Below are 11837 nucleotides of genomic sequence, written 5' to 3' on the forward strand. Positions count from 1 at the left end.
AAAAAACAACAAGGTAGATAATTGAATTTCAGCATATGGGGTAGAGAGAGAATATGGGAGGGGAGGGGAGGGGGGATAGTAGAGGATCAGAAAGGTAGCAGAATACAACTGTCACTAATATGGCATTATGTAAAAATGTGGATGTGATTCTGCAATCTGTATTTGGGGTAAAAATGGGAGTTCATAACCCACTTGAATCAAATGTATGAAAAGAGCTTTGTAATGTTTTGAACAACCAATAAAAAAAATCCGGAATGAGTATCAACTGTAACATGCAAATATTTTAATTTTCCAAATTCTGGCAAGTGTGTGATGTCCATCTGCCAAATATGGTTAGGTATCAGTTCTCTAGGATTGACTCCAAGATTAACTTGTGGTAAAAAGGTCACGCAATTTTGACATTGTTTTATTATTTGTCTAGCTTGTTCCTTAGTTATTTTAAAACACTTTTGTAAAGTATTAGCATTGACATGGAACCTTCTATGAAAATTTGTAGCTTTTTCTAGTGTAGAGAAAATATGTATGTCACGTGTAGTTTTATCTGCTAAATCATTGCCCAAACTAAGGGCTCCAGGCAATCCTGTATGTGCAGTGATATGTCCTATAAAGAATGGATCTTTTCTGTCCTAGATTAGACTTTGTATAGTGGAAAACAAAGAGAAAACAGTAGAGGAAGGGGAAATCCTACCAGCGTCTTCAAGGGATACTATAGCATTGAGTATATACTGACTATCGGAAAATAAGTTAATTACAGAATCTTTAAACATCACAAATGCTTGTAATATTGCATTAAGCTCTATCTTTTGAGATGATTGTTTGAGTACTAAAAATGTAAAAGTTTGATCAGGGGTAACTACTGCTGCTGTACCATTATTTGACCTATCAGTGAATATCTTTGGAGCATTCATGATAGGGGTTTTTCTTGTCATTTTTGGAAAAACTACAGGATGAGAAGACCAAAAATTAGATTTGCACATGATTATTGCCCAAGTATTTAACTCATTAGCTAACTCATCTATTTGATCCATAGTATATGGAGTAATAATTTTATTGGGAGAAATTCCAAACACTCCCTTTGCTGCTTTTATTCCTTTGAGTATCAATTGTCCTACAGCCTAAGGATACCTAGTAAGAATAGTGTTAGGAGAATAAGATAAATGTATGCACAATAATGGACCTTCTTGAGAAAATACTCCTGTAGAAATATTTTTTGTTGGTAGTACAATAAATAATAAAGGCAAACATATCAATTCTATCCAAATGCATATTTTCCATATATGTTTCAATGATTTTTAATGTCTTTCTTGCTTCAGGTGTTAACATTCTGGGTGAATTTGGATCTGATGGACCTTTTAGGATATCAAATAAATGTCCCAACTCTCCTGTTGGTATGCCTAGATAAGGCCTTATCCAATTTATGTCTCCTAATAACTTTTGAAAGTTGTTAAGTGATTTGAGTTGATCTACCTGTATTTGAATTTTTGGTGGACTGACCATGGTTGAGGAGAATAGAACTCCTAAATAATTAATTGGAAAATTTAATTGTACTTTATCTATTGCTATCTCTAGATTATAATTTTTTAATAAATTTGTAAGTGTGGCATAACATTCTAGCAATGTGTTTTTATCTGTGTGCTAATAATACATCATCCATATAGTGAAATATTTGTAGTTCAGGATTTAGGTTTCTAAGTGGCTCGATTGCTTTGTTAACATAAATTTGACACATAGTTGGGCTGTTAGCCATCCTTTGAGGGAGTACTTTCCTTTCATATCTCTGATCAGGACCTTCATGATTCAGTGTATGGATAGTAAATGCAAAATGTGGACTATCCTCAGAATTAATTGGAATTGAAAAAAACCAATCTTTAATATCCATAGCTAAAACATACCAGGTTTTGGACAAAGCAGACAATTGGGAAATCCCCGATTGAGCAGGTCCCATAATAACCATCTCATTATTAAAGGCTCTTAAATCTTTCAATAATCTCCATTTACCAGATTTCTTTTTGATGATATAAATGGGAGTATTATGGGGAAATACGTAAAGTTGTATATGTCCCTCCACTATTTTTTGTTTGACCAGGTCATGGGTTGCTTGTATCTTTCTTTAGTCAGGGGTCACTGAGGAACCCATACTGGTCTTTCTGATTTTCAAGTGATTTTTATTGTGTCAGCTACCCCTCCTGAATACCCAATCCATGTCTATCTATTTCTTGATCTATTTGTATTGGTGCCACTATACTTTGTCCTTTTTCTCCTAATCCTTTTCCTTTCTTTAAAACTTTTCTAGCCATAATAGTGGGCACATTTGAATTGATGTTATTTGTTAATGTCAAACCTAATTGATCTAGGACATCTCTTCCCCATAAATTTATAGGAAGATGATCCAATACATATGGCTGTATAGTTCCTTCACATCCTTCAGGATCCTTCCAATCTAATACCATTGCACTTCTATGAGGATTAGTCGCCATTCCTAGGCCTTGAAGCATTTGAGTGGCTTGTTGTAATGGCCAATGTTTTGACCATTCTTAATGAGAGATGATGCTAAGGTCTGCACCTGTGTCCAGTAGCCCATTAAATTCATGTCCTTGAATATTTAGTTTTAGCTGGGCGAGAATCTAAATTTAAAGACAGCATAGCCCAATCTATACCTGTGGACCCTAATCCCCTGGAACCTCTTTCAATAGTACTACTGGAAAATTTATCATGCAGGCTGGGTATTATAAATAACTGTGCTATTCTATCTTTTGGTGAAATTACTGATATACCTCTTGGAGAGCTAGCCATAATTTTTATTTCACCTTCATAATCGGGATTAATTACCCCAGGACTCTTCTTTTAGAGTAGAAGAACTGCATCCCAATAATAAGTCTACTGTTCCTTGGGGAAGAGTTCCTTTTATCCCCGTGGGAATGATTTGAACTCCCATCTCTGGAGTTAGTAGTGCTCTGGCGGAGGAGCAGATGTCCAACCTTGTGCTCCCTCTGGTTTGTCTGATGAGTGATCTAATGGATAATGTGCACTATCCTGATGGTGTTGCTCGGTTCCTTCAGTGCTCCATATATTTGTGGTCATGGGCCCTGTAGCATTGGGCCCTGCTGTCCATTTTTGGTGATGGAGTCCAATGGTTTTCTCCATGATATCATGGGTAAACACCTGGTCTTTGTCTGTTTTTTGATAATGGAGTACCCTCAATGGTGGTTTGAGAACAGCATTCATTAGGCCAATGTCTCACTCTATGGCATCGTGGGCAAATACCCAGTATTCTACCCCTTTGATACCTAGTTTTGTTAAACCCTCCTCCTATAGGGAAACTCCTTTTAAAATGTCCTGTGTGTTCACAATTGTAGCATGTTTTTGGCCTGGCATCTAAAGCCTGTTGTGCTGCAGCAGCCAAGACTTGCCCTTGTTCATTAATGTCTCTACATAATTTAATATATGTGTTTAAATCTTCATGTTTCCATGGTCTAATGGCCTCCTTGCACCAATGATTTGCTTGTTCAAAGATAGCTGTTTAATTAATGGCATTGCTTGTTCTGTATCCCCAAAAACTCTGGTAGCTGTTTGAATAAGCCTATCTACAAATTCAGCATAGGTTTCATTAGTTACTTGTATTACCTTAGAAAATTGACCTTGTAAATCTCCATGTCCATGTGAAGTCTTCCATGCCCTAACAGCATCTGCAGCAATTTGTGAGTGTATAGCAAGATCATATCTAATTTGTTGCTGCTAATCCTCAGAAGGTCCCTTACCAACAACATACCTAGATTACCATGAGGATAACTGGCTGCTGCATTTCACCTAGCCATCTACATGCAAAATTCCTGATTTGCCAAGTGGGCATGGTGTACTGATCATTACCTGAAAGTATCATCAAGATTGGGTGAAAAAATATTTGCTGAGGTTTCAGGAAACTCGTAGTTTTTTGGAAGCTTGGAAACCCCTTTCAATGAAAGTGATTTTCACCAGACTCTGCTTAGGGCTACATGAATAGGAAACAAACCACGGAGATAGAACTTGGAACTAATTTATTGTGTCAAATATCAAAGAGCTAGCACAAACCGTCTTTTATTTAGAGTTCCAAATATATCTAACCATATAAGAGAAAACAGAGTGAAACCTAAAAATTAAAACTGTTACTGCAAACCAACGGTTTAACCTAGAAGAATGAAATGTGGTGAGCCAAGTGGGATTGGTGTACTGAAAATTACCTGAAAGTATCATCAAGATTGGGTGAAAAATTATTTGCTGAGATTTCAGGAAACTCGTAGTTTTTTGGAAGCTTGGCAACACGTTTCAATGAAAGTGATTTTTGCCAGTCTCTGCTGCTGGCTATATCAATAGAAAAAAACCCATAGAGATAGAACTTGGAACTACTTCATTGTGTCAAGTTTCAAAAGCTAGCACAAACCGTGCTTGATTTAGAGTTCCAACTACATGTATCCACATAGGAAAAAACAGAGTGAAACCTAAAAATGAAAACGGATACTGCAAACGAACGGGTTAACCTAGAAAAATGAAATTTGGTGAGCCAAGTGGGATTGGTGTACTGATCATTACCTGAAAGTATCATGAAGATTGGGTGAATACATGTTTGCTGACATTTCAGGAAACTCGTAGTTTTTTGGAAGCTTGGCAACCCCTTTCAATGAAAGTGATTTTCCTCAGTCTCTGCTTAGGGCTACATCTATAGGAAACAAACCATAGAGACAGAATTTGGAACTACTTGATTGTGTCAAGTTTCAAGGAGCTGGCACAAACCGTGTTTGACTTAGAGTTCCAACTACATGTAACCATATAGGAGAAAACAGAGTGAAATGTAAAAATGAAAACGGTTACTGCAAAGGAACGGTTTAACCTAGAAGAACGAAATTTGGTGAGCCACGTGGGACACGTGTACTGATAATTACCGGAAAGTATCATCAAGATTGGTTGCAAAAATTTTGCTGACATTTCAGGAAACTCGTAGTTTTTTGGACATGGCAACCCCTTTCAAAGAAAGTGATTTTCGCCAGTCTCTGTTTAGGACTACATCAATAGGAAACAAACCTATTGATAGAACTTGGAACTTCTTTATTGTGTCAAGTTTCAAAGAGCTAGCACAAACCGTGTTTGATTTAGAGTTCCAACTACATGTATCCATATAGGAGAAAACAGAGTGAAACCTAAATATGAAAACAGTTACTGCAAACGAACGGTTTAACCTAGAAGAACGAAATTTGGTGAGCCAAGTGGGATTGGTGTACTGATCATTACCTGAAATTTTCATCAAGATTGGGTGAAAAAATGTTTGCTGAGATTTCAGGAAACTCGTAGTTTTTTGGAAGCTTGGCAACCCATTTCAATGAAAGTGATTTTTGCCAGTCTCTGCTTAGGGCTACATCAATAGGAAACAAACCATAGAGATAGAAATTGGAACTACTTTATTGTGTCAAGTTTCAAAGAGGTAGCACAACCCGTGTTTGATTTAGAGTTCCAACTACATGTATCCATATAGGAGAAAACAGCGTGAACCCTAAAAAGGAAAACAGTTACTGCAAACGAACGGTTTAACCTAGAAGAACGAAAGTTGGTGAGCCAAGTTGGATTGGTGGACTGATCATTACTTGAAATTTTCATCAAGATTGGGTGTAAAACTGTTTGCTGAGATTTCTGGAAACTCATGGTTTTTTGGAAGCTGTTAAACCCCTTCAATGAATGTTATTTTGCCAGTCTCTCCTTAGAGCTACATCAATAGGAAACAAATCATAAAGACAGAACTTGGGAACTATTTTATTGGGTCAAGTTTCAAAGAGCTAGAACACAACGTGTTTGATTCAGAGTTGCAACTAGAGACATCTATATAGGAGAAAACAGAGTGAAACCTAAAAATGAAAACAGTTACTGCAAATGAATGGTTTAACCTAGAAGAATGAAGTTTGCTGAGCCAAGTGGGATTGGTGTACTGATCATTACCTGAAACTATCATCAAGATTGGGTGAAAAAATGTTTGCTGAGATTGCAGGAAACTCATAGTTTTTTGGAGCTTGGAAACCCCTTTCAATGAAAGTGATACTCGTCAGTCTCTGCTTAGGGCTACATCAATGGGAAACAAACCCTAGAGATAGAACCAGGAACTACTTTATTGTGACAAGTTTCAAAGAGCTAGCACAAACCGTGTTTGATTTAGAGTTCCAACTACATGTATCCATATAGGAGAAAACAGAGTGAAATTAAAAATGAAAATGTTTACTGGAAACGAACGGTTCAACCTAGAAGAACGAAACTTGGTGAGCCATGAAAGTGTAATCAAGATTGGGTGAAAAAATGTTTGTTGAGATTTCAAGGAATCTCGTACTTTTTTGGAAGCTTGGCAACCCCATTCAATGAAAGTGATTTTCACCAGTCTCTGCTTATCGCTACATCAATAGGAAACAAATCATAGAGACAGAACTCGGAACTACTTTATTGTGTCAAGTTTCAACGAGGTAGAACAAATGCTGATTGATTTAGAGTTCCAACTACATGTATCCACATTGGAGAAAACAGAGTGAAACCTAAATGTGTAAAGTGTTACTGCAAATGAACGGTTTAAACTAGAAGAACGAAATTTGGTGAGCCAAGTGGGATTGGTGTACTGATCATTACCTGATAGTATCATCAAGATTGGGTGAAAAAATGTTGGCTGAGATTTCAGGAAACTCGTAGTTTTTTGGAAGCTTGGCAACCCCTTTCAATGAAAGTGATTTTCCTCAGTCTCTGCTTGGGGTTATATTAATAGGAAACAAACCGTAGAGATAGAACTTGGAACTACGTTATTGTGCATCGTTTCAAAGAGCTAGCACAAACCGTGTTTGATTTAGAGTTCCAACTACATGTATCCATATAGGAGAAAACAGAGAGAAACCTAAAAATGAAAACGGTTACTGCAAACGAACGGTTTAACCTAGAAGAACGAAATTTGGTGAGCCAAGTCAGATTGGTGTACTGTTCATTACCTGAAAGTATCATCAAGATTGGGTGGAAAAATATTTGCTGAGATTAAAGAAAACACGTAGTTTTTTGGAAGCTTGGCAACCCCTTTAATGAAAGTGATTATCGCCAGTCTCTGCTTAGGGCTACATCAATGGGAATCAAACCATAGAGATAGAACTTGGAACTACTTTATTGTGTCAAGTTTCAAAGAGGTAGCACAATCCGTGTTTAATTTAGAGTTCCAACTACATTTATCTATATAGGAGAAAACAGAGTGAAACCTAAAAATGAAAACGGTTACTGCAAACGAACGGTTTAAACCAGAAATATGAAATTTGGTAAGCCAAGGGGATTGGTGTACTGATCATTACCTGAAAGGATGATCAAGTGTGGGTGAAAAAAAGGTTGCTGAGATTTCAGGAAACTCGTAGTTTTTTGGAATCTTGCCAACCCCTATCAGTGAGAAGTGATTTTCGCCAGTCTCTGCTAAGGGTTACATCAATGGGAAAAAAAACCATAGAGATAGATCTTGGAACTACTCTATTGGGTCAAGTTTCAAAGAGCTAGCACAAACCGTACTTGATTTAGAGTTCCAACTACATGTATCCATATAGGAGGAAGCAGATGAAAAATAAAAATGAAAACGGCTACTGCAAACAAACGGTTCACCCAGAAGAATGAAATTTGCTGAGCCAAGTGGTATTGGTGTACTGATCATTACCTGAAACTATCATCAATATTGGGTGAAAAAATGTTTGCTGAGATTTCAGGAAACTAATAGTTTTTTGGAAGCTTGGCAACCCCTTTCAAGGAAATTGATTTTCACCAGTCTCTGCTTAGGGCTACAACAATGTTAAAGAAACCATAGATATAGAACTTGGAACTATTTTATTGTGTCAAGTTTCAAAGAGGTAGCTCAAACCATGTGTGATTTAGAGTTCCAACCACATGTATCCATATAGAAGAAAACAGAGTGAAACCTAAAAATGAAAACAGTTAATGCAAACGAACGATTTAATTGAGAAGAAATAAATTTGGTGAGCTTAGTGGGATTGCTGTACTGATGATTACCTGAAAGTATCATCAAGATTGGGAGAAAAAATGTTGTCTGAGATTTTAGGAAACTTGTAGTTTTTTGGAAGCTTGGCAACCCCTCTCAATGAAAGTGATTTTCGCCAGTCTCTGCTTAGGGCTACAATCAATGAAAAACAAACCATAGAAATACAACTTGGAACTACTTTATTGTGTCAAGTTTCAAAGAGCTAGCCGTGTTTGATTTAGAGTTCCAACTACATTTATCCATATAGGAGAAAACAGAGTGAAACCTAAAAATGAAAACGGTCACTGCAAACGAACGGTTTAACCCAGAAGAACGAAATTTGGTTAGCCAAGTGCGATTCATGTACTGATGATTACCTGAAAGTATCATCAAGATTGGGTGAAAAAATGTTTGCTGAAATTTGAGGAAACTCGTAGTTTTTTGGAAGCTTTCCAACCCCTCTCAGTGAAAGCGATTTTTACCAGTCTCTGCTTAGGGCTACAGAAATGGGAAACAAACCATAGAGATAGAAGTTGGAACTACTTTATTGTGTCAAGTTTCAAAGAGCTAGCACAAAACGTGTTTGGTTTAGAGTTCCAAGTACATGTATCCATATAGGAGAAAACAGAGTGAAACGTAGAAAAGCAAACATTTACTACAAACTAACGGTTTAACCCAGAAAAACGAAATTTGGTGAGCCAAGTGGGATTGCAGTACTGACCATTACCTGAAAGTATCATCAACATTGGTTGAGAAAATGTTTGCTGATATTTCAGGAAGCTCGTAATTCATTGGAAGCTTGCAACCCCTCTTAATTACAGTGATTTTCGCCAGTCTCTGCTTAGGGCTACATCAATGGGAAACAAACGATAGAGATAGAACGTGGAACTACTTTATTGTGTGAAGTTTCAAAGAGCTAGCACAAAACGTGTTTGATTTAGAGTTCCAACTACATGTATCCATATAGGAGAATACAGAGTGAAACCTAAAAATTTAAATGGTTACTGCCAACGAACTGTTTAACCCAGAAGAACGAAATTTGGTGAGCCATGTGGGATTGGTGTACTGATCATTACCTGAAAGTATCATCAGGACTAGGTGGAAAATTGTTTGCTGTGATTTCAGGAAACTCGTAGTTTTTGGAAGCTTGGCACCCCCTCTCAATGAAAGTGATTTTCGCCAGTCTCTGCTTAGAGCTGCATCAATGGGAAAGAAACCATAGAGATAGAACTTGGAACTACTTTATTGTGTCATGTTTCAAAGAGCTAGCTCAAACCGTGTTTGATTTAGAGTTCCAAATACATGTATCCATATAAAAGAAAACAGAGTGAAACCTAAAAATTAAAACAGTTACTTCAAACGAATGGTTTAACACAGAAGAACAAAATTTGGTGAGCCAAGTGGGATTGGTGTACTGTTCATTACCTGAAAGTATCATCAAGACTGGGTGAAAAAATATTTGCTGAGATTTCAGGACACTTGTAGTTTTTTGGTAGCATGGCAACCCCTCTCAATGAAAGTGATTTTCTCCAGTCTCTGCTTAGACTACATCAAAGGTAAGCAAACCATAGAGATAGAACTTGGAACTACTTTATTGTGTCTAGTTTCAAAGAGCTAGCACAAACTATGTTTGACTTAGAGTTCCAAATACATGTATCCATATAGGAGAAAACAGAGTGAAACCTAAAAATGAAAACGGTTACTGCAAACGAACGGTTTAACCTAGAAGAACGAAATTTGGTGAGTAAAGTGGGATTGGTGTACTGATCATTACTTGTAAGAATCATCAAGATTGGGTGAAAAAATGATTGCTGAGATTTCAGGAAACTCGTAGTTTTTTGGAAGCTTGGCAACCCCTCTCAATGAAAGTGATTTTCGCCAGTCTCTGCTTAGGGCTACATCAATGGGAAACAAACCATAGAGATTCAACTTGAAACTCCTTTATTGTGTGAAGTTTCAAAGACCTAGCAAAATCCGTGTTTGACTTAGAGTTCCAACTACATGTATCCATATAGGAGAAAACAGAGTGAAAATTAAAAATGAAAACTGTTACTGCAAACGAATGGTTTAACTTAGAAGAATGAAATTTGGTGACCCACGTGGGATTGGTGTACTTATCATTACCTGTAAGAATCATCAAGATTGGGTGAAAAAATGTTTGCTGAGATTTCAGCAAACTCGAATTTTTTTGGAAGCTTGGCAACCCCTCTCAATGAAAGTGATTTTCGCCAGTCTCTGCTTAGGGCTACATCAATGAGAAACAAACCATAGAGATAGAACTTGGAACTACTTTATTGTGTCAAGTTTCAAAAAGCTAGCACAAACGTTGGTAGATTTAGAGTTCTAACTACAATATGTATATAGGAGAAAACAGAGTGAAACCTAAAAATGATAACGGTTACAGCAAACAAACGGTTTAAACTAGAAGAACGAAATTTGGTGAGCCAAGTGGGATTGGTGTACTGATCATTACCTGATAGTATCATCAAGATTGGGTGAAAAAATGTTGGCTGAGATTTCAGGAACCTCGTAGTTTCTTGGAAGCTTGGCAACCCCTCTCAATGAAAGTGATTTTCGCCAGTCTCTGTTTAGGGCTACATCAATAGGAAACAAACCGTAGAGATAGAACTTGGAACTACTTTATTGTGTCAAGTTTCAAAGAGCTCCCACAAACCGTATTCGACTTAGAGTTCCAACTACATGTATCCATATAGGAGAAAACAGAGTGAAACCTAAAAATGAAAACGGTTACTGCAAACGAACTGTTTCAACTAGAAGAACGAAATTTGGTGAGCCAAGTGGGATTGGTGTACTGATCATTACCTGAAAGTATCATCAAGATTGGGTGAAAAAATGTTGGGTGAGATTTCAGGAAACTCGTAGTTTTTTGGTAGCTTGGCAAGCCCTCTCAATGAAAGTGATTATCGTCAGTCTCTGTTTAGGGCTACATCAATGTGAAACAAACCATAGAGATAGAACTTGGAACTACTTTATTGTGTCAAGTTTCAAAGAGGTAGCACAATCCGTGTTTAATTTAGAGTTCCAACTACATTTATCTATATAGGAGAAAACAGAGTGAAACCTAAAAATGAAAACGGTTACTGCAAACGAACGGTTTAAACCAGAAATATGAAATTTGGTAAGCCAAGGGGATTGGTGTACTGATCATTACCTGAAAGGATGATCAAGTGTGGGTGAAAAAAAGGTTGCTGAGATTTCAGGAAACTCGTAGTTTTTTGGAATCTTGCCAACCCCTATCAGTGAGAAGTGATTTTCGCCAGTCTCTGCTAAGGGTTACATCAATGGGAAAAAAAACCATAGAGATAGATCTTGGAACTACTCTATTGGGTCAAGTTTCAAAGAGCTAGCACAAACCGTACTTGATTTAGAGTTCCAACTACATGTATCCATATAGGAGGAAGCAGATGAAAAATAAAAATGAAAACGGCTACTGCAAACAAACGGTTCACCCAGAAGAATGAAATTTGCTGAGCCAAGTGGTATTGGTGTACTGATCATTACCTGAAACTATCATCAATATTGGGTGAAAAAATGTTTGCTGAGATTTCAGGAAACTAATAGTTTTTTGGAAGCTTGGCAACCCCTTTCAAGGAAATTGATTTTCACCAGTCTCTGCTTAGGGCTACAACAATGTTAAAGAAACCATAGATATAGAACTTGGAACTATTTTATTGTGTCAAGTTTCAAAGAGGTAGCTCAAACCGTGTGTGATTTAGAGTTCCAACCACATGTATCCATATAGAAGAAAACAGAGTGAAACCTAAAAATGAAAACAGTTAATGCAAACGAACGATTTAATTGAGAAGAAATAAATTTG

The sequence above is a fragment of the Urocitellus parryii genome, chromosome 7 (assembly GCF_045843805.1).
Source record: "Urocitellus parryii isolate mUroPar1 chromosome 7, mUroPar1.hap1, whole genome shotgun sequence".
Classification (NCBI taxonomy): Eukaryota; Metazoa; Chordata; class Mammalia; order Rodentia; family Sciuridae; genus Urocitellus; species Urocitellus parryii.